The sequence below is a fragment of the Aptenodytes patagonicus genome, chromosome 2 (assembly GCF_965638725.1).
Source record: "Aptenodytes patagonicus chromosome 2, bAptPat1.pri.cur, whole genome shotgun sequence".
Taxonomy (NCBI): Eukaryota; Metazoa; Chordata; class Aves; order Sphenisciformes; family Spheniscidae; genus Aptenodytes; species Aptenodytes patagonicus.
The window spans coordinates 31,656,853-31,682,008 of NC_134950.1; positions in this window are offsets into that span (position 1 = coordinate 31,656,853).

Sequence of the window (25,156 nt, forward strand, 5' to 3'; positions counted from 1 at the left end):
CCTGGATTTGCAGTAAGAAAGCTTTAAAATGTGCCATTCACAGGTTCTCAGGTATGTACTACCTGCTGTGTATTAGTGGAACCACAGAGGTCTAAAGCATAATTTAGCTGTTAAATTTTACACAGTACTGTTTTCTGTGGTTTTGGAAATAGTCATATTACTTGGGAAGAGCATCACTCTGATTTGTTTTTCATTCCAAAACATGTGGACAGGGTGATTTCTTTATGTATGTAATACCATTAACAAAGGAAAAAAAAAAAGAAAAAAATGTTTGCTAAGACATGAAACTGAGATAAGAGAATTGTCTCTGAAATTGTGTTGAAATCATTTAGGATTATGTGTTATATTATTAATCATCACATTTTTCATTGCATAATATTTAGAGACCTCGGATGGATTAGGCCCCAATGCTAAACATTGTACAACCATGTCTTAAAATCTTGAAAGCTAACTGATAAGATATAGCAGATAGATAAGACATGGCCATAAAAAGTGGAAAATGAGAGGAACAAAAGAAATATTGTCAGATTAATTTTCAATAATTTAATGCATGTACACTGTTTTTGGATTTGGCATTGGGATTTTATATCTTCTAATATGTTTTCCCTTTGGATTTTTCCTCTGAAGGACTTCTGTTACAGTAATTGTGTCAATTGTCTTACAGCTATGTACAGAATATCAATATTTTATGAGAGACAGGCACAGTGTCATAATGAACGATACACTTAAGGGTGGTCTGGCTCTAAGTAAGATAGCACAGAGTCCTCAGAGTATATCCCTCTTTCTTTATTCCCCTCTCACTGCTCTGGAACATCCATCTCTGTAGCATCTTCTACAGACAGCTGCTCAGAATCACAGCTTTCATGGATGTGATCAGAGTGTATGTCCAACTGACTCCACCCAGAAGTGTTTACATTGCCTAGTTTACGTCTCCTGGTTTAGTCACAATTCCCTAGTGAATGCGACATTTTCAGATATACACCTAAAAGGGAGAAAAGCAGCTCTTGGATTGATTGGTACAATCTGTGAGGAACTACAGCAGGTCCTGTTGCACAGATACTTCTGCTCTGGTTGTGCGGACACCTTGTTCTGTGTGATGATCCACCCAGATAAAAAGTTGAGTGATCATCTGCCCAGAATAAGAAATGCTCTGCTGGACCACAACATTGGTCACAGTATTAGTTGATTAGTATCAGTATCATTCCTGACCATTTTTTTTTCCTTTACCTCTTTTTGTTTGAAAGGGTCAACCCAGAAACTAACTGCCCTGAACAGGAAAAGCAGGAAATGTCCTTATTTTCTCCTACTAAGGTCTGTGAAACTTCTGCCAGGCATCTCTTATGGAAAAACAAACAAACAAACAAAAATTCCATGGTTTCTCCGGAAAGCAGCATCATAGAGTCGTTTCAAATCTAATCTTTTGTGCTGCTGTTCTGCTCATTATTGTTTGTATTAACATCAAGAACTGGAAAACTGAGAACAAACCTCACCATTTTCAATTTCTCTTGGAAAAAACTTTTTCCACAGTATCAGCTGCCAGCACTAGAAGCTTTTCCCCCCTTTCCTTTTTTTAGCTTTGCCAAGAGGCACTTGCCTTTTTAAAATAACACAATATAGAAGATCATTATGAAATGAAGCATTCAAGTTTTGATGATCTGTTTCCTCTTAATTGACAACTGTGAAAAGCTATAGTAGTGCAGCTGTCATACTCTTACTCGGCAGTTACCTTCCAGAAAAAGAAATCATTCCACGATTTCCTCCATGCCAGCTAAGTAGTTTTCTGGGGACACAAATGGGGAAAAGGCTGCAGTTTCTTTCACAGTTTCTTTCAACTTTATGTAAATAACTTTTTGATCAAGGGAAAAAATAGATGAAAAATTATTCATGAAGTTGAATTTCAGCTGATGTTTCTTCCATACTGCAGATGGAGCAGTTTTGTCGGAAAGTTCTATTTCTTACTGTGAGCAGAATTAATAGGTAATTGATTATTACTTTAAATAAATAATGGCTATCCATCTATCAGAAAAATTAACTTTTGAATGAATCCTGAAAACTATAGAAAAATCATGCTGGTGTGCAACAGCATTCAGTTTAATTGTTATATGTAACTTTCCTGCATGTAATTAGAATTTAGACTATGTGTAGTGTACTTATTTAGGACAACGCAATTTTTTTTTTTTTTTAAATTAAGTAACTCCCACATCGTTATTTTGCAAATCAAATAGCTAATTGTGATTCTGTTGCTGTTGGTGAAGAATACTGAAGACCAAATGCAACTTTTGAAAGAATGAGGGGTCCACAAGCAACCAGTCAGAGAAGAATTTATCAGGTAGTGTCTGAATGAAGGTTCATATTTTGTGTTAATGAAAAAATGTACAGAAAATCCTCTAAGTAAAGGGTTCCAAATGTAAAAGCATCCAGCTCACATCATGTATTACATCCTATTTGCCCTCTCAGGTTCTGTAATGGCTTTTTTTAATTTATTTGATTTCTAAAAAGACTAGCCATAAAAGCAAGCTTTCCAGATGTGAACTGAGTATAAAGAGAAGTTATTACAACTGTGGAACACTGTAGGAAGTCTGACTGAGAGGAATTTAATCCCTGTTCTACACCTTACTAATCTCATTGAAGGGTCAAGTTTACAGGCCACAGAAGACATGTCTATGAATCCATAAGCTATTCAATTGCTGATTATTTTAGCAGATAAAGTAGGAAAGAGGAAATTAACAAAATCCTTGAGAAATGAGGCTTGAGAGTGGCAGAATGAAAAACAGAACAGAAAAAGGTCACAGTAACTGACATGAGTAAGGACTGCTGAATGTAAGAAAAAGTAAAAGAAAACTGAAAATATGGCACTAAAGGGAGTAGCATTTCTTTATGGAGAGTCCCTGCATAAGCCACTGAAAAAATAATAGAGACACACATTTTCTGACAGAAAGGTACCTGCATTTGTTCTACTATTACTGTTCAAATCTATTAGCTATGTTACTTGAAGTCTTATCATGGAACAAAGAGTGTGAAATCCTAAACTCATATTCTAGCCCATGGAGCTCAATTAAAAATAAATCCTGGATGATAGGCAAAAGTCTCAAAATAATAGAAGAGTTAAATTTCCTAATGTCATTATGTCATAAAATGGGTCAGAAAAGAATTATCAGCCATGGTAAAAGAACAGTTCAGAATCAGCCATCTCTACATTCAACAAAAGGTCTCTCTGCTTGGAAATGAGGCTTAATGCCAGGTGGAAAAGACTTAGGGAGAGTAGTTTCTTCCCTTCCCTGTTGAAGGAAGCTTGTACATTACATATCATGTATGTCTGAAATAAGAAATTTAAACAGGGCTAATGCAATGTACCAAATTTTATTTTTGGTTAAATAAAATGAATAGACAATGCAATAATAATAATATAATAATATAAAACAGAAAAATCAAATAAATAGAATTTGTAATATACATGTGATGGCCACTATTTGTCACACCTTCATGAGCTGCACTATTCTAGGCACACCGTCAACTTAAGTGGTATATGGAGACAATTTAGGCTCTCAGACCGCACTGGCAACTTCTCAATCCTCGAGACACATTCAACCAAATTTAAGTAATGGATAAAAGTGGAAGAGATAATTAAGTTCCTACAAGTTATGTGAAGGCTACCAGATAGTGAAAGTGACTCAGATTAATGCACTGAGGAAAAGGAAATATAATTCATTAATAATAGAGTGAGTGAGATGGCCAGCCAGTGAGGCTAGCCATAGCAAGTGCTCTTTCCTGCTTCATGGGACCACCAAAGAACACACAAGATCAGTTGGGGTTAATTTGGTGGGAGGTAAGGGATAAAGGACATGAACTAAAAGGTAAACTGAATTAATTATTTTCCACAGTTTACCAAACAAGGCACTCTTCTTTGAAAGAATAAAGCCTGTGGTCCCTGAGAACAGATTGCTTTTGCATCTCTGAGTTTACACTGAAAAGCAGCTTTACCATCTATGTTATGAACCTGAAAGTAGGGTAGGGGATCTTGACCGTCATGTCTCATTTGGAGACACTATGGCTGCTACCATCTGCAGCTAGAGGAGGAGCCCAGACCCCTCTGTGCCTGGCTGCAAAGTATTTGTCATGTGCTGTCTCTTCCCTTCTCTGTAGGTGGTAAATTCAGTCATCATGTGGGTCAGCCAACCATGGGGTTTTCTAGCAATAGTCTTTTACATTGCAAAAGAGTGTGGAGATGCAAAAAAAGAATGGGGGAAGTACCACAGCTACTAATGAAAGCAGTCTTCTGAACATTTCCTGTTTTTCCCTTAGTTTAGGATCCAACACTTGATTCAAAGCTCACAGAAAACAGGCAGAAATCTTCTTTGAATTTTAGTTCAGTTTGGAGCAGCCTGGTGCATTCCTTCATACCAGATAACATGCCTCTGGTTCCTGGATCATTGCAGAACAGCTTCCTGTTTCCCTTACAAAAGTACACATCACCATGGAAAACTTTTATTACTGCTTAATGTCATTTTCATCTCAGAGTATTCTAGTCATATTCTACAGTTAGAATAAGTGGCTTAGTGGAAATCTGTGATTTCTACCTGTGATAGCACATTTATTTGAACAGTTTGTAAATAAAAACATTTATTTATAGTTTGAAATCCACTTGTTTAGAATAAACTATTTATGAATATACTGTATTATGAACTGTTGTATATGAAGTGATTCACCTCTGGAGCATGGAAGAGGAAGAAATCAAATTCCTTAGCACTGAATTATTATGGATTTTTCTCTTATTTATGGTCCTTCTGAGGCCACCATCTTAAATCATATAGCAAATCCACCTTAATTCTTGTCTTTCTATATTATTCTCCCAGTGTGTACCTGTCCATTTGGTAATGCTGTCTTTTAGAGAAGAACCTTCTTCTTGTCTTTCTATATTATTCTCCCAGTGTGTACCTGTCCATTTGGTAATGCTGTCTTTTAGAGAAGAACCTTCTTCATGTTCATTTTACAAACAAGATTAAACAGATTTTTACCTTTTAATTGAGTTCTTTTTGCCTACAGTTTTGTTCTGAAAGGCTTTGGTGCATTGTGCAGGATCATTGTAGAACAGTGTAACCAAAATGTTAATGCAACCATACTCTTAAATAGTACCCAGAATGAATAATTTGTTGTGTTGATAACCAGACCTATACATTTGCATACTCAAATCTGTTACAGCAGTACTGGTGAAGCCATCTCCTAGATTTTTCTGCTGAATAGCTTCTGCCAGTCATTCCTCCTGGATGGCTTAGGTATCTAGTGTTTCAACACTTACTACAAAAATTAACAAAACCTCCTAGGTACAAACTGTCATGAAGAAAATATGTGAAAATAAAACCTGAATGTGAATCCACCAAATTAAATTTTTAAAAAATGGAAAGTCTAAAAACCAACTGTCATACACAAAAGAACAGAGCTCCTGAATTTTTGTTGTTGTTCTGAGAAAAACAAAACAAAACAAACACATAAAAAGCAAGCCCCAAACCTCTCAAAACTTTTAATAAAAAAAAAAAGACACACAATAAAACAAGAGTAGTGAAAAGATCAGAGGATAGACACTTCTTATGACTGCGAAAGATTCAGTTTCAGGTACGTATTGTAATTTCCAGTTTTAATTGTTTCTCATATTTCTCTCTCTCCTGGAAGTTTGTCTTAACCTGAAAGCTTTCCTGAAAACATTTTCATTGAAACATGACCATTTGTTTATTTAAAGGGAATATAATTTCTGACAGAAAAATAGTTTATTTGAATGAAAAGCAATGCAAACAAGGTAATAATCTAGTGCTCCAACCAAACAGAACTTGGTATATGTTCTCTGGCAAAATGTTAATGTCCCGTTGCAATTCATCTTTAATGATCTTCTATGGATGTCTTAAGTATGTTATTCTTTGTAAAAGTTATCTGTTTCAGCGTTAACAAAAGACAAAGATTCTTCATAAGGTAATAATTATAAACACATTATTAGTAGTTAAGAATTTCATATTTACCCATATTTATAGCTGAATGCTCCAGAACATATTTAAGTTTAATATATATGCAGACTTGAGCTAATTTACTTGTAATCATTAAAATAAAGATGTTTTGAAGAATCCAGAAAACATCTGCCACTTTTTTCTTTACATGCCCTCCTGATTAGACTTACTTTTAATAAACTTTCTTCTTGCTAAGAGAAATCATCAGGAAACAATCAAATGGGATCTACTGCTCTGTTTTCTAGTCAAGTTTTTTCTAATATAAATACTTACGGTAATTCACTGGAGACTCTCATGATATACTGACAAAGCATCTCTTGAACATTTTAAAACTTCTGATGTAGAGCATTCACAGTTAGGAAGTACAGCAATTAGATTTTCCTGGAAAACCTAGACTAAACTCTACTTCTATGTCTACAAGGAAAATTGGGATGGTGCTTAATGAGCAGAGCACATGCCCATATACTGAACAAAGGAGAGAAAACTGAAACTGAATGGTTGTCGAAGAAGTGAACACCATACATTCTCTACTGATATTAAGCCAAAGACGCTAAGGGGGAAAAAAGTAGCAAAATTACTTTTATTATTAAAATGTTGTACAAAGAGCCATAGTAACAGAAATTCAATCAATCAACTCTACCATTATCTAAGCAAACACTTCCTCAGGTGCCTCATTTTGGGTGGTGATAATATACCTTTGTATGTCATCAAAGCACCTCTATATGAATAAATATCATATGGTTTGGGGAGTTTCATAGGCTGAAAATTGAGGAAGCTAGAGTATCTCCGTGTGAAATTCAACAGTCATGTATAGTTCAAAATTTCACACAAACTTACCCAATTGAAATAGATATGTTTATCTCCTCACTGTCATTTTTCCCGTTTTTCCTTTTTCCTTGCCTCCCAAGACTGTACTGTTTGATCACTATAAAAAGAGAAAGTTGTGTAGAATGAAGACTTTTCATGTGATTTGACTGTAATATTACGTCTTCAAGTCAACAAAAGAAGATAAATTGTTCAACAGTATGCCACAGCATCACTTTCTGATTAATACTATTACAACAGAATCCTGCCTTTTTTTCTGCTCTGAGAAACATAATAGCTATGCTGTCAATTGCAAGTGGAGTTTAAGCATGTGAAAACAGATCAGAAGCAGCATTGACTTGGATCTGTGTCTGATTGCAAATAACATTGTAAATAGAAAGTTTGCAGCAGGAAGTTGCACTGTTTATGCCCACTTACATGTACAAAAACCTATTTTTTGTGTACATCTACAGTGCCACTTTCACCTTTATCACATAATTGTGCTAAGGCTGAAATGTCTGTTGAGTGAGGTCCTTATTCACAGCAGTTTTAAAAAGTTCTTATTTACTTTACAGTTGAAACTTACTTGCATTTTTTACAAAGCCTGTCATTCAAAGTTAAAATAGATTGCTTTGTAAGTTTGACATTTATAGTTCTCAGAAGTCTCTACCAATGGTAGTGTCATAACACTGGCTGCTGACTGTCCGGGGCAATATTGTTCACTTGAGGTCAATCATATATTACAAATTTAAGGTAAATTCTAATGTTAGGAAACTATGTAAAAGCACTATTTAAGATTACAAATACACTTCACCTTCTTAAAATGAAATGCAATGAAAAATGAAAGTGAGTATATTTGAAAGAATATGAAAGGGGACGCACACAGAACTTGATCCTACTTTCATTATCTATGTGGATCAAGAACAACATAGCTGAAATCAGTTGAATTATATCAGACTTTCCAGTCTTCAGATATCAGATATTTTAGTTTGATTCTGTTTCAGTAGGGAACTCAAAGGACTTGAACAAACATACATGGTCAACTACAACTCTATGAAATATTCATAGTTTCATATAGTATTAATGTTCCTCAGGGACTGAGTGAGTAAAAAAGGGTTATACACTTCAAAAAAATTGTCCAGGAATGGATTCAGAAAAAAATTAGAGAATAAGGGACAAAAATTCTAAACTGGAGTTTAAAGCATTATAATAATTTGCAAAAAGTTTTATAAACTTCCATGAAAAAAAAAAAGTTTCAATTTATGTTCAAAAAAGAAAAATAGCACAGTTACAGCTGAGCCTGGGGCCTAGTTAGGTTAAAGACAAAAAAAGGGTACCGCTTGTTACAGAAAACAAAAACAAAAACAAAAACAAAACCAGCCAACCAATCAAAGACAAACAAAAAAAAAACCAAACAAACAAAAACAACTCCAAAACACTTTAACATTAAAATTTACTCTAATATTTAAGGCGGGTTTTTGGCAAGTTTTTTTTGCAGGGAAACTAACATTAATGTTGATTGTGGGGTTTTTTTGGGGGGTGGTATTAATCTTGGTCTTCAAAAAATCTGACTATTTAGATCTAATATCATTCTGAGCAGTGTTCATATTAGAGGTTTCTTTATACCTGTACAGCATGCAATTGATCAGATATCCAATTTAATGTAAACCTTAACAGAAATCAAATCTACCTAACAATATTTTTGTTAGTTTTTCTTTCCTGTTCTCTGACTGCTGTCATCTCTTCTGGAATCTGAGACTGCAAAACAGAGCAGCAGATATGATGAGAGCAAATGCAAGGCAATCAGCAAGCTATCTCCCTCTGCATACTGTAAGGAAGTCCCCCTTAAATACAAAATTAAAAAAAAAAAAAATCTCTGTGGCAGAGAAGACTGGAGGAAAGTGCTTGTGTCATCCTTCTTTTAAGTCTGAGCACAGAGACAGAGTTGATAAATAAATAAATTGGAAATACAGGCAGAGGGAAAACAGACGTTAAGTATAAACGGTCATTCACTGAAACAGAAGAAAAGCAGATAAAACCAGAAAAATATCCCAAACCAACAAATTGTTCAAGAGTCCATGAAAATGATGAATATTTATAGTTCAAGACTTGTCTTGGTTTCATGAGGTTTTTTGAATTACTTGCACAAAGTTTACAGAGATTATTGGAAGTCAGAGGCAAAAGTAGAGGACAGCAGACTATGATTAAACAGGATTATGCGTATGTTGTTCTCCTGCTCCTTTGTCCTCTTCACTCTGTGGAACAAGGAGAAGAAAAAAAAGACACTGTAGGAAAACATGAACTGTGTTTTACTACAGTGCAGAACAACCATATCCAACATATATTTCTAAAGCTAACAACTTCATGGAGCATAAGTTAATGACTTTTCAGTGTTAGTAGCATTTCTGTACAATGTCTATAACAAAGAAACTTTGCCAAAATAATATAAATGAGAATGTATGAAATTGCAGTGTCAAGGTACCAAGGAAAGAAAACAAAAAGAGTTCAAGAACTTATCAAGGTGATAGCAAGTCAGAACTTTTTTTCTGCTAATAGAGAATCTGTTTTCGGTAACTCCATGAAGAATTTGCGTGAGCTGTTCACTGCTAGATTTTTTGTAATACATAATGAGTTTTGTTTTGCTGACTCTGTTGACTGAGCCCACAGCATAATTAGAGATTTTTTCTGCTGACTGAGTAGAAGAAAGTAGTGTCTGGAATCACATATAGCTCTAAAGCAAAAGTCTAATCTGTACTCATGCAGAGACCAGCTACATAATTGAGGAAATTTATGGTTAGTAAACACTGGAGGTTTACAGACATCACCTTCGTAACGTGGTATGATGAGCTTAGCAGATCAAAGCTGCATCAAAGAGATACCAGGGGAAATCTTAAACTTTTTCTATGGTTCTTCAGCCTAGCAAGAAGATCTTGCTGAAATAAGTGTCAGTGTACAACAACCATCAACTTGTCAGTGTGAATCTCAGGAATTCCAAAATGGAAGTGAAGGTCTATTGCAGTAAATTACAGGTATGGGATGCGATGGCCTTTGGAAACTATGGTGGTTAGTAAGATTTCAATATGCTAAACAACAAAAGAGTAAATATAGATTTAAGGTCCCGCTGAAATTAAGCAAAAGTTTATACATCTGGGCATACAAAAGTGCAAATGTACAGACAGCATGCTGAGCTGTGCTACATTTCCAAATAGTTTCCTACTCCATATCACCTCCTAAACATAACAGGAAAAAGAGTTGAGAAAAAAATTATTTTTTTTCCTATGAATTTTACTTGCCACTGACTTCACATAGTTATGCATTTATGTTCTTAAGAAATTAATCTTTTAAGTTAGACCAAGTTGAGCAGATGGGGTTCCTTGTTTCATTAAATGTGAGGAATATTAAATCCTTCTAAACAAGCAGCCTTCCATAATGAAAAGATTCCATTTCAGTTAATTTCATGAAGTATGCACAACAGAGAGCAGTCCTCAAAATTCTCATGGATATGTATTTATATGTATTTTTAATTCTAAGATCACATTTAAGAGAAAATAACTCCTGAACTATCTAGATCTTAGATAAACATACACTCAAAGGGCATCTTCAAGGGCAGGGTGTAGTTGAAGATTCTTTCTTCCCTAAGATAAGTCATCCATTTCACCCTAAACCTGGCTCTATGCACACACTAGAGAGTGTTTTTAGTCACTGAATTGTACCTGAAGCCTGGTCTCTGTTCACCACTTAAAACAGAGTATTGATTTTGCCATTCCCAATTCTGTTGCTCTTTGTTTACCACAGCTGCCCTTTCTCTATCTTCTCCATCTACCTTTAGTTTGTTCTTTATTTCTCTTGTATGTATTCTGTAGTTATCCCTCCCTTATCATAAAGATTTTTGAGCATTATAGCAATATCCTTTCTGGATACTAATAAAAGGTCAATGTTTTTCTTCCTATTACATCACCTGTCATGCAACTATAAAGGAATGGATAAACCTGATCATTCCATCTCACGTCCCAAGAATTTCTACACAAAACCCCATATATTTCAGGCCATAAATAATTCTTTGAACTCTGGCTACTTACACAGTTCGATACTGTGTACAACTTAGTAAAAGCTGTGAAAATGCTAACTGATTATGCGCATAGTCAAACATGTTGGTGAGGTAATGGATACTAAATAACATCTAGACAAGAAAAATGTACAGATTTGGAAGAAAAAGACTCAAAGCCTCTTTTGACTCTTCTATGTTCTGTGACCTTCATTTAGTGATATCTTGTTCTTCCACTCAATACCCAACAATTTGCAGATGCTAAAGTCAAAATTACATTTAAAAGATAACTTTGTATCAGTATAAAAAACATTAATATCCAGTTAATATTTTGCTTATGAAGTCTTAGCCCAGTACTCCCTAATACACACTGACTCTCCCCAAATGATGTGTAACTTAGTACCATTTACATTATACCATTACTTTGCTGAATATACATCTTCTCTAGATAGACCTTTAGGATTAATTGTTTAGATGGGGCAGGAGTATGAACTAGATGAATTCCTGGGAAATAATCCTTCCTAATTTTACCTGAGGAATTTGAAGAAAGTGAAAATGGTTTTAGTCTAGCATTTAGAAACTTTGCATTTCAGCTTTATGCAGTCCTACTCAGTACTAGGAATTAGAATAAAAAATGAACATATAAGGCCCAGACCCTCTGGCCTGCAATACTTTCTTTGTGCCATTTAGAAAGCTCTGGGTGAACAGTGCTTCTCTTGGGAAATTCCACTTTTGTAAGATGAGTCAGAAGAGGGAAGCAGACATGACGGTTGGCAGATAAAAGTTGAATCATGTTTAATGCTCGAGACCCCATGAGAAGCTCATTGTACACATACATTGAGTTACATCCACAGGGGAATATTTTGAAACTATATGCCAGTGTACTGAATGACTGGAGAGTTACCAATTAATGTGCATTATTCTCCCTCCCAGTTCACAGAGCACATAAAGCTAAACTAGTCTGATACACAGAAACAAAGAACAAACCTACTCATCTTCAAGAAGGAAACAATTCCCTTCATCTGCCTCATCCAACATTGTCAGAATCTTCCCTTCAAGTTCATGGATGCATAAGTGGTAAAGGACTGTTTAAACAGTCCTATTCTGTGAACAGCAGGAGCTTTGAACATGTCTCCAGTTTTGCCTTCCAAAATGGTCATGCACTGCCTGGAATATAGATTAAACTGCAGTATATTGTATGTGTCACTCCTAACTTTAGATTTCCCGTTTTTAGGCAAACTTTAGATTTCCAGGCTTTAGTCAAACTTTGAAAAAGCCTTCATGCTACATAAGCCCAGTTTTTTGCAATAAAGTAGAACAACCAAATGATGCAATGTATGACCTGATTTTGTAGACAAAATGTCTATTTTTATTTATTTATTTATTTATTGTTGAAGCCACACTTGGTTAAGCACACAGAATACTTCAGCAAATATCATAACTAAACTTTCAGCAAAGTAATATGAGGTTCAGGTAAGAATGCATAGTTCTGCAGTTGCTTGTGAGCAATCTATGTCACATGCAGTATGGTTTTAATACTCCTTTTTGTCTTTTTGTCAATGAAAATTGAATACCAGGGAATCGTTAATGGAGGAGTTTATTCTCTTCAAAATGTGTACAGAGTTATACGAATAATTCCCATTTATTCAGATGACAGTCCTCATGATTTCCTAAGGAAAAGTGTATTCTACTATGAAATATAATTTATCCGAGACCTCAATATACTCTAAAAGTGGCTAAGCACCAGGTTAGGGATGCAGGTAAATAACCACACCATTGACTAGGCCCTGGCCTGAGGTTTACCTAAGAGAACAGACTATTAAAAGCTATTGGATATGACCTAAGAAGCTGCTGAACTTGATAGACAACAGTGTGAGAAGCAGGCAACAGTTGTAGACAGCACCATGAGGGAAGGCGGGATTTTACACATGGTTACCAGGGAGGTATGTGAGAAATGGCTGAACTTCACAGATATTTGGAGAGGAGTACCGGGAATCTTTTGAGGCTACCTGTACCTAGGTAATCCTATCAGTTACACCATATGAGGCTGAGATTACCTAGGTAAAGGTATCAGAAATACTAAATTTGGGTATGGGTGTTGCAAAACTGGGACCAATAGAGAAAAAGCAATTGTATTGGGTAGTTTATTTGGGATGTGACTGGGGAAGAGACAGGGAGCCACAAACACCTTGAAAAGGAGGGTTGAGAAATGGGGAAAGGGATAATAAGGTATGCAAAAGTTCTCAGGGTTATCCATGAATATCTGCTGGGCAGTCCTGTGCTTGATCATGACATCTGGAAGAGGACAATAAACCAGATCTGTCATTCTGACCCCACTACTGGAGTCACCCTGCTTTTGTGATCAGGAAGAAGGGTGGGGGGCAGGCAGAGCAGGCAAAGGAATATCCAGACAGTCAGAGAGATGGATCGAGCAACCTGGTATTAATGGGTCTGTGCCCATTCCCAGCCTGGCAGCATCAGCAGCTACCTGCTGTGTCATAACATCCAGTGTAGATGCTTTCTAGCACTTTGGCACCAAGGCTTGAGCATGAGTTAATGAGCAGGAATCCCAGGGTTAGCTATCAGTAGGAGAGCTCTCACCAGCATGACCCCCCCCACCCCCGCCCAGCACAGATACAGCATGTGCTCTGCCTTTCCCAAAGGCTGGGGTATGAAGGGACCTGCTACATGGGATGGATATAATTCTGTGATGTCCACACAAGAGGTTAGCAGCCCTGAAATTCATCCAGTAAAAGAGTCCATAGGAATCAAGAAAATGGAGAATAGGGAGACGATGAATACTAAAGGTTACTTTTCACTTGAACAAAATGAGCTTCTAAAAATACCAATATCAAAATTAGTTTAATTCAATCTAACACTTGAGTGAGTATTTATTTTGAAATTGGAACCGGGATTTAGCTAATGACATTTACTGAGGTTTTATCAACCATTTTCTCTTCCTTCTTACAGATTGCCTATCGTGTTTTATATTATCCCTTAAGACTTGAGTTGTTATGCTTCTAAAGGAGGCAAACTGAATAAATATCCTGCAACCATCTCCTTTTTTTCTTTTACATGATATTTTAAGACTGTAAAATGTCCAAAATAATAATTAAAATCAATCAAAATGTTGTTTAAAGTACTGTAAAGCTCTATTTCCTGTGAAAATTCTGTGTACGGGGGAACACGTGTATGGATAAGGAAAGGAGTTCACATTCATTTTGCATACCCAGAGGCTTAGGGCTCAGGCACTTAAATTCTATTAATGTGACTTCAAGCTTTTTTGGTCCAAAACGTAGATTTTTCAAAGCCTCATTCGGTAGGCTGTAGGGAGTAGATCCTAAATGCACATACTTACCTAAATTAGACCATAGGCAGTATTTAATACCTGCTATATCTTTACAAAATCTTCTCTTGATGAAGCTATCAAGATCCATGTTTGCCAGCAAAGTTGCCTAGGAACTTTACATTCTGCTGCTGGATGTACTTAGGACTATTGCCATCATGGCAGAGCTAAGGATTTTGTCAACTGTATTTCAATTTATTAGCTGAGGTTCAAAAGAAAGAGTTGGAAGTGGGCATAAGAAACTGATGGTTAAAATGCTCCTCTTTCCCATGTGCCACCTGCTCCTCTGCCTGGCTGCCAGGCTGACCACTGACAGCATGCTCAGCAAGGAGGCAAAACACATGACAGATCGTAGCATGCACCCAGCCAAGGTCTCAGCTGAGCTACAGGCCAACACAACTCCAGTGCTGCTGTCACCTCTAGCCTGGAGTCCCCACCAGGCTATCTGGGGGTACAGGAGGAGGGCGAGGAAGAGGAGGAGAACACCTTGGAAATGAGAGAGACTGAACTTAAAATGGAAAATTCTTTAAAGCTGTCTTCTCCTTTGTCACCAAGAATCAAGGCCCATCTCTGTTCTCACATGTCTTACAGACCTACCACATCTACATTACCCAAAACAAGGAAGAATTTGAGTATCTTTGAGGGAAAGCACTACTTCTACTAGAAAACCCTAACAACCCAGGCCAAGCTGGCCTACAGGAATGTGGAGAGTTGCTCCAGACCAGGCAAGTCTTCCCATGCAGAAGCCACAGTTGAATATGACCTCTCCAAAAGTCTCCCTCCACACAACCAGGACAGCCTGGCTGTGCACTGTGAAAGTGACAGCCTGCTCCTGACCATAACCAGTAGGACCCAGACCACTGAGGCATTCCACAGAGAAAACACTACAGTCAGTCATGGCTGATTTAAAGCAGAAGGCTAAAGTGTGAGAGGACCCTTTTCTGGATTCAGTTTCCAGACACAGCCAGGTAGGAGGCTCTCTTCTGTCAAACCTTTTAAGACCATTCTCTGAGCTGTTGCTCAGGACATGTATTACTGAGATGAAACTGGAGATACTGATCAAATTGTAACATCTTTATTATTCTGTTGATTGTATTATCACCAGTACAAATCATGAGTGAACGTGCCTGTGTGCAAAATGCATGAGAAAACCCAACACAGTTGATGTATAATCTATTTTTTCTTCTATTTTTTTGAACAAGCCAGATTTCTATAAACAAATGACCGAGCTGTCTCAAAGAACTTCAATTCTCACTTAAAATTCTTCAGTAATTACAATTCAAGAATTCATTGATAGACAAAGCTTTCAAGAGTCTTGGTCCTAGTTACTTAAAAGCTACAGCTTTTCTTAATTCCTGTAGTAAAATTGAACAATGAAGGTGAAGTCTTAGACCTATAAGCACAGAAGACTGCCTTTCTCTGAATCAAATTAGTGGAATTTGTTTAGGCTATAAAAAAGACCAGCCACAGCTCTAGCTTAATTTTTTTATCTAGCCCCTACTGCTTTGTAAGTGTAGTACAATATTTACAAACAAGAACAGTGGGTCAAACAAAAAGACAGAAAATTGTCCTCTAACTTACAACCTGGTCTTGTCGAAGAGTCAAATGTTGTATTCATGTAGACATGCAGGAAAAATATGTACACTCATGTCTAAGAATTTAAAATGCCATAAAAGTAAAGAAAGTTGGACTGAATTTCACGGACTATTTCAATGTCAAGCATTTCTTATTCTGTTCATATGCTGATATTCTATTTTTAACAAAACAACATATTCATTGCTATACAATTATTGCAGCAGTTTCAAGATGACAAAATTTAAGTATTCCAAAAATTTAGAGTATTGAGATAAGATAATTTATATTCTTCCTAGCTGGCATATAATAAACCTCATGTCATTACTGAGTAAATCTAAAATGTTTTTCTAATAGTCTTCCTAGCCTTTTCTGACATTCACAAGTACTGTAATTTGGAAGAGTTGTCTGTTTACTTAATATGCCAAGCATAAATTACTGTTGATTGTTCCCTGGGACCATTCTACTTCCATCACATTCATATAATACTATGACATTTTTTGTTTTGACTTTTTTTTTCTTTTTCTTTTCCTCTTTCTTTTCTATTTTCTTTTAAAATTCTGTTAGGAGGAAGAAATAGAGAAAAATATTAAGGGGGATGAAAAACAGATCTTTTCTATTGCACACAGGAGCAGTCAATAGCTTGCTTTGCCATTTTCATCTTTCAGTTATGTACGAGGAGGAGGTACTGGATTCTTAGGTATGTTATGATCCCTCTGCCTTTGGAGTCAAGGAATATACTTAATAAACATCTGTCAGAGATGGTATGGATAGAATCATAGAATCATAGAATCATTTAGGTTGAAAAGGACCTTTAAGATCATCGAGTCCAACCATTAACCTAGCACTGCCAAGTCCACCACCAAACCATGTCCCTAAGCACCACATCTACACGTCTCTTAAATACCTCCAGGGGTGGTGACTCAACCATTTCCCTGGGCAGCCTCTTCCAATGCTTGACAATGCTTTCAGGGAAGAAATTTTTCCTAATATCCAATCTAAACCTCCACTGGCACAACTTGAGGCCATTTCCACTTGTCCTATTGCTAGTTACTTGGGTAACCCACCTCGCTACAACCTCCTTTCAGGTAATTGTAGGGAACAATAAGGTCTCCCCTGAATGTCCTTTTCTCCAGGCTAGACAACCCCAGTTCCCTCAGCCGCTCCTCATAAGACTTGTGCTCTAGACCTTTCACCAGCTTCGTTGCTCTTCTAAACACTAGAATACACTAGATCTAGCTCAGAGCAGAAGAGCAGATCTCTTGAAATCCCTACATTTCAATGAAATCTATTTCTTGCATAAGTCCAGTCAAAACTATAATGTAAGATTGATTAGGCCAAACTCACTAAATGTTGCACTTGTATAGACAAGCCCCATTTATTCGGCTATTTCATTTCCTAATGAAACATTTCCTGTTCCATGCAACACCAACATGCAGAAAAGCATGATAAAGAAGCATGCATATGAATCCAACAGGCATTCAGAAATCCTAGGTTTAGCAAGCTCTAGCTACTCATTACACAGCTTCTTTAAACTCTTCATGAGAAATAATGAATGTGGACGGTTGAAGATAGACATTTGTAACATCTCATCATTAGCCAGACAATGCTCTTACTCTCGAAAAATAATTCTGCTCATGCTGCTGTTTTATGCAGAAGTGTAGGACCAAACCAGCACTTGCCCATTGTGGAACAGGCAGGAGAAAACAGAGAAGCAGGTTCTTACCTACAAGTTCCAGATCCTTAATTTTTGTTGTAGTTTCTGTTTGAGATCTCAACTTTGCATTTACTTTGAGCAGAGTAAGGTCCTTCAGGATCTTAGTAACTTAACATAAGCCTCTTCCCAGACTACCATAGTGGAGAGTACACCTCATGATATTTGTCAGTGGAGCGACATGAACAGAAAAGTGAATTACTTGCAGTTTGCACAGTAGCAAAATGGTAGTGACCTAAGAAATAGTTCACAATGTGTTTGGCCAGTAGCTTACATGGCTAAACTGTAAGACCTGTTATTAATCTGTCACCCTGACAGTAAAAAAACTAAGCTGGCCCTGAAAGAAGCAGGAGGTCTCTGCTGCACCCTGGAAATCAGAACTGCTAGACCTAAAACAGTTTCTCTTGTCCTAGGCTTCACCAGAGTTCTTATAAGCGCCGCAAGTAAATCCCACCCTCCAAACTACTTGCACAGTACCTCTGGCTGAGATCTGGGAAAGTGCACATTTAGGTCCCTCAACTGGATATTTATGTCATCATTACTCTGTTGTTATATGTGTTAAATCATTCATCTTGATGTTTGGTGATAGATACGTTCACTTTGAATTCTACATCTGTGACAAGCTGATAATTTTTTTTTAATTATTTTTAAATTTAAGTCTGTAAGGCATTCCTGTTTATTTGCTTTGTTATTCCAATGTGTACTTAAGCACTGATATATCTAGAAATGGTAATATGCATTTGCTACTTCTTCCTGCCTATAGCCCATTGCTAATAAGCTAGAGCCTTAGTATATGGTTTCCTCAGAATAGTCCTATCCTACAGGTGTTGGAAAATGCATGTGTCTCTTACTTCCCTTCCCAATGAATGGGAGAAGAACAGAATAAAATACTCAATTGCTAAGGGGAGCTCTCAGTTCTGTAACTTCAAGAAAGCTGGAAGTAAAGATGTGTTTATATGAAGATCAACTGTAAAGGTTAATTGATTTAAAAATAATTCTGGCAATAATAAACTTTTATGGAAAGTAGAATAGCCTGAAATAGGTGCTAATCTTCAGAGCCCCATTTATCAGAAAAAAAATCTAATGAAGCTCGTCTAACCCCAGTTAGGAGATATGACACTAAATATAAACACTAAAAATAAGCTTTTAATTTGGTGGTAGTGAAAACCCAATTTAGTTTATTAGTTATTGTTAAGATGTAATAAATTGTCTTCTAAGACTGTCTCAGCATGTAAAGGTCAGAGGGTATTACACATCATTTCTCAGTTTATGTTGCTGTGTCTTATTTGAGCAAAATAATTTCTTTGCTATAGTCAGTGACAATAAAATACAAAACTTCCATTTTCTCTCTGTATTTGTCCAAGAGGCTTGTTTTTAACAGCTGATTATTTTTTGCTAACTCCTTCTTTCATGGTTTTTTTATAGGTGTTTTCTCATATCATTCTATACATCTGGTCTTTATTTCTTTCTTCCATTCTGCCATACTTTAACTCTGCTAATTTGAAATCCTCTTATGCATAGAGTTTAATTTCCTACCCTTATTTCTTCTATCTTTTTTCTTATGTTACCTTTCTTTCTCATTTTATAGATTATAGAAACCTTTCTGCTTCCTAGTTATCTAAATTTCTTCTATATATTTGGATTTAAATTGCTTTAACTTAACTTTCCTCTTCCCTCATTACTCCCTCCTACTTCCCCATCCCAACACATCTCTCTTCTGCTTCTTCTACCAAAATTATTTGAAGTAAAGGACTTAAAAGACTCATTATTGTAGACTCTTTTAATTCATTCATCTGACAGTTGCTTCAACTAAGCTTCAACTAATAGATTTTCAAGTGTTTTGTTCACTCTGACTTAGAATTTCCCAAGTGGCTGAGACTCTATCATTCCCTTTGGGACAATGATCCACAGCATGATAAATGTCCATTATTTTCATGGTCATCTTTAATTTCTTCCAATCTTTTGCTGATGCCCTATTACAATAAAGCAAAAGCTTTACAGAATTTTTCTGAGAGACCTTTTCTCTTGAAAGGTTGACTTTGCTCATACTTGCTAAGCATGCTCTTTCATTTAGTGTGCCTTGTGGGCAAATTTGATGTTCAAGCTCTAAGGAAGTTTAAACAATGATAGACCTGACCATGTGAAATAACCTTCCTTGAAGCTGACAGTCTCTTCAAAGGGTAGTGCAGTGCAGTCAGCTATGCCTTTCACAGTGTCTTCCATCCAAAAAAGACCCAGGAGAATCCATGCTCTCTCTGGTTTCACCCCAGTGTCCCAGCTTCACAAGACCTATACACAGGTGCACTGGCTTGCCTTGTAATTTTTGTGCTTTGGTGCTTCATCATCACATAACCCGAAATCATGACACTCCCAACTTCTGCATCCTTCCCCACCTTTCCTGTGATTCAGTAAGTAAGATTCCATGCACTAGGAGAGAAAATATTTTATTAATATGCCCAAGATTGGTGAGATGGAGACAACAGAAAACTCAGTGATAGCTGTCTATAATATATATTAATGTGCCATGACTTTGTGTGCTGGAGAAACAGGCAGTAGTCAAGGGAAAATGCATGGCCATTCATGAAAATGGTGTCTGGACTTTGTATAAAGGGCAGCAAATGACACGCAGCAAGGAAGAAGAGTCTTCTGCAGCTGTGTGTCAAAAAACTCTAATAGCTTAACTGCTGAGCCAGAAATGTTCAAAAGAGGTATGGATGGTGAAGGAAATTAACAGCTTTTCCTACCTCACATGTTCCTGTTTGCGCAGACTTCCACATTATAAGTCACTCAATACTAGGACACAGCTGATGCTCATGACTTCTCTCACAAACCAAGTTACTATAAATTCCAGGCATTTTGAAACAGTAACAGTAATAACATCCACTGTGACAAAGTCTTTTGGAAAGAATGGGAATAGAGATGAGCAGGAATCCCAGCATATTACGTTTACATCACATCTCCCTTGCAACTGCCAACAAAGATCTGATGCAATTAACACTGGCTCTTAGAAATTATTCCATTAAAAATAAAATTGAAAGAAAAAATACTATAGTGATGAAATGGCCCCAAAAAATGAATAAATTCCTTTCAAAGAAAGGCTGATGGTGATCTTTTCTGTCCTCTCCTACTGCCATATTCACCAAAACAACTTCTGATGACTCAGAAGTATATTATTAAGGTTCAGAACAAAATACTTTCTACTCTTTTCTAATAGGGCAGACATACAGTCTACCCATCACACACATTCATTTTGTCTATAAACTGCATATGGACCAGAGCAGCCTGTACAGACATAGTGCTTGGCCTACTTCATAGAGACTTACAAACCCAAATTGTACAACCCACTACTTTTTTCTCTGTACTAGAAACATATCTCCCTCCTTTAACCTCGCAGATCCATTTTCATATTTTCTAACTGCTGAGCATTCCTATGACAAGCAGACACCCATATAACACTGTTGACCCAAGCTACCCCATACAGCTGAAGTGAGATATCTTGGATTTTTTCAAGGACACATTCTTATTTTCACTTCAGCTATAAGTATGACTTTCAGGTAGAGGCAATCATTCCCATCATTTCTTGGTTTTGCTTGGGTCACCTCACAACACTATCACAGCTCTCACAAAATGCTTCAACTCATTTTATCATCTTTCAGAATATTTATCCAGGCCACGCTGATATAAGTGGAGTGTCTGCAGATAATTCTGTGAGATGACACTTATCCAGCAACAGAAATTCAGAACCTCTGAATTTATAGGTGTTGAGACTTTTGATAATGAACAATTTAGAATAATCCAGACTAAAAACAGGACTATAACTACTGTAATTGGTAAAATATATCACTGTCCCCATCTTCTCCCATAAGGCAGATTGGTTTTGTTATGAAATCAGGGTTTGGGGTATAATAAGAAAGAGAATAAAGATGAAGTAAGTATTCTCCTAAAACTAAGGAGTCCTGTAAATGTTTGACTAGACCGAAATGTTGCATTTTTGTTTATTTATTGTAAACTCCTAAGAAAGAAATCTTATTCCTATAATTGAATCTGTTCCTTACACACAAAGCAATTGTCATGTTTCCCTGATCAGGAATTGTCTGAAGGATACCAAAAGCCCTTTCATTGCAATTCTGCCTTTGTCAGGATGCTATGAGCTATGGGCTTTAGAGATGGGACTGTATTTACACCGCTGTGTAAATCCATTAACAACATCCACTAGCAGAGGACAAACCCAACATGACATGGTAATTTTGACTAATTCTAATTCATTGTAATTTATTAATCAACTTGTGATGCAGTTTTTGCTTCACATTCTTTCTACTTCACCAAAGCCACATCTTCCAGCACTGCTTCCAGGATCTCTTCCTTCACATTCCTTTGTGAACTTCAAATTAAGGGAAAAAACAAATTATTATTTTTCAAGGCAAGGTCTACCCATATGGGTGATTACTTATTTTTTCAATATTTAAAATACATTCGTCCTTTCTTTTGAATCTTATGTAATTGGGAGAGATAACATTATTTATCTGAGCTCTGATGTACTTTCTAATATTTACAACTTACATTTCTCTCATCACCTTGTTTATCCTTCTTAACTTTATTCTTTAATCTTCCTTTCCATATCAGATACACTATACCTCCCACACTCAATTGTCTCTGATGATAGTTTGTTTTTCAATTTCTTTAAGCCCATCTTGACATTTATTCAATCCACTTACACTTATTACTTGATGACACGCATGTTTTTCTAGCTGTACATTAACTGGAAGTTTTTAATTTCTTTGCTGGCATGAATATATATAATTTATTTTAACTCATCAACTAGTCCCCGCATTCTTTTTTAATTCAGTCTGTTTAATCAGTGTGTAGGGAGAACTAGAGAAATGCTGAAAGTTTGGGATGAAATCAGATATGACAAATGAAGGAAGGGAAAGCACATTATTATGCTTTGTGCAAATCAGATCAAAGTCAAATATTATTTGTTGTCTAATTTTCCCTTGTACACGTTGTGCCAGGAAGGAACAGTATGCTGTGTCAACAAATCTACAGATTAATTTATTCCTGGGACTAGATGTGACCCTGTTTATTTCAAGGTAGTTTAAATGTTCTCTTTTGCCTAATGAGAACTAATCTCTAGAGGCTCAGTTTCAGCCAATCAGTCTCAGCCTGATCAATCTCCCCCTAACTTTCCAATTGTGTTTTCTGAGAAGGCCTTTCCTTTGTCATTTAAGTCAAACATAGGGAAAAGGATTTTAATTGCAGGATCTGTGATATGGACAGAATCGCCACACACACTCCTCCCTTAAAGCCCTGTTTATGGCATAAGACATTTTTTTTCAACACCAGTTTTTGGACTAGAAAGCATGCAGTACCCCTGCATGCTTAATAATAATAAATAAAAAATAACCCTCTCAATATGTTTTTGAGAATATATTTCAATGAGGCAGCTTTCACTTTCATTAAATCACAATGCAATGGAAGCGTTACTAACATGCATAATTTTCAGATTTACTTAAAAATTCCACAAATTGATGTTCTATGGGTAATGGTTCTAACAACTACTTTATGGACAAACAACTACTGTCAACTCTGCCAATAACTGCAGTCTACCAGCAGTAGTTCATGAGTTCACACCCAGAATGGCTTTGTGAACCAGCAACAATTTATTGTTTGTCCTAGGCTATTGATTATTGGTACAATTATGAAGCTTTGAAGAAAAAGAAAAAAATCAGTGTTGAGCAAAAAAAGTTTTGAAGTCTTCCAATTTTAAAAACTTGTGTTAATTTGACCACTGTAGAAAAATCATTTAGAGATCACCTTGATCGATGGATTTTTATAGGGACAGTATTGCATCAAATCTTCCTTCAGACTGTAAAGTTCTGTAGGATGATTCTATCTGCACTTAGCAAACAGTCTGCCACATGCCATGCAGCTCAGAGAATGTGTCGGAGTGTAGGATGGCTGTGGAAGAGATGTGTTACAATACTTGCTACAATCTAGTTTCAAGCAGCAAGTGCTACTGGACTCATTAGTACTGTGATACATTGCTGTGTCCATACCGTGTAATTTAAAATCAACAGCATTAACGTTTCTATGATGAGGTAATATCACAAGGACACAGACACACAAGCTGTGAGTCAAACAGCACCACCTACACAGTGCTAACACCTTTTCCAAAACAATAAATCTTCCTTTTTTATTCCCCCCCCCCCAAAAAAAAAAAAAAAATCTTGAATGCTAAACCCTGAAAAGCAGACTGGAAATATTCTAATACCTTCACCAACAAACAGGATAACTGAGACTTCACTTTCTTCTGTGTCTCTGTAGTAAAACCTTAAATTTTATGGCTACAGCATGTCAAAGAACTGTCTTATGCCAGTCTAAGAGAAGAGGTTCAAAGGAGCTTCCCTATATCCTAAACTCCACTGACTTTCTAAAAGCTATTTAAAGTTGATGCACTTTGGATGCTGGTTGAAGTGTTTGCTGTGAGGCATAAGCCCTCATAACAGTCCTACCTAATAACTCTTTAAAATTCTTTGCAGGTCTCACAAGAGATCTCTAGATGATTCTTTGGCCCCAGTCTATCCTGAATGAAAGGGCTCCTCTGTGCTGTTGCCTGAGAACATACAGGAAAAAAACTCAGCATGATAGTCTTTTCTTTAAAGAATATTTTCCCACACTTTCACCAGCTATAGATGAAAGGTCACACACCAGGCACAGGGCCATATTTCTGCCTTAAGGTAAATACTTTTCAAACACTCAAGGCAAGCGCACAGATCAGTTTTACAGAAGTCTGTTTGGAGGCCACAGAAGATCTGAGCCACTTTACTGTCTGTAGAATATATCTATGACAGGTAGAGATTGAGACAACCTGAAGAACTACTTTTTAACTTACTTAAATTGTATTGAAAATTTATTAAAAAAAAAAATCCATCTGGGTGAAGTTATGGACACTTTAAGCAGAGAAGAAATGACAGTGTTTGGGAAAAAATGAGACCAGTAATTTAGCATGTGGCAAAGAAAAGCATAATAAAAACCAAAATAATGAAAATCTAAAAGACAGAAAAAACAAACAATAAAAAAAAAAAAACTTAAAGAAATGCTTTGGCATGGATCACTGTCGGCAAAAAAAAATCATCGAAGAACAAACAAGTAACCTCTCCTTTCATGTACAAGGTAAGTTATTCAATCAAAGGTATCTGAGCAAGACAATAGTGCTGCACAGACCAGACAGAAGAGGAAAATAAAACAAAAGAAAGCAGAAGTTATCCAAGAGGAAGACAAAGCTTTTACAGGTAATAGAGATTGGTGCTGATGCCAGTAGCTTCAGCCATTATGGAAGAAGTGCTATCCTCTGCCAGGTAGAATTACACAATTTCTTATGGATGGGAACACTGAGGCATTGGAAGTTAATTTAACTACTGATGCCTGAAAAACATTAAAATAATTGAGAATTATGGGAGTCTGTTCTGCAATATTGAGTTGGGATCCTGAGAGCAGATATCTAATCAATTTAATCAGGTAAAAAATAACAAGGGAAACTCTAATAAATAGTGAAATATATAGTCATTACTAAAAATGGAATTTCTGTAGAGTGTTGGTCTCTCTGTACCAGCAGCAGATGGATCTAGAAGAGAGACCTCTACACCTCAACAGAGAGGGGACACTTAAATTGAAGCAGTGAC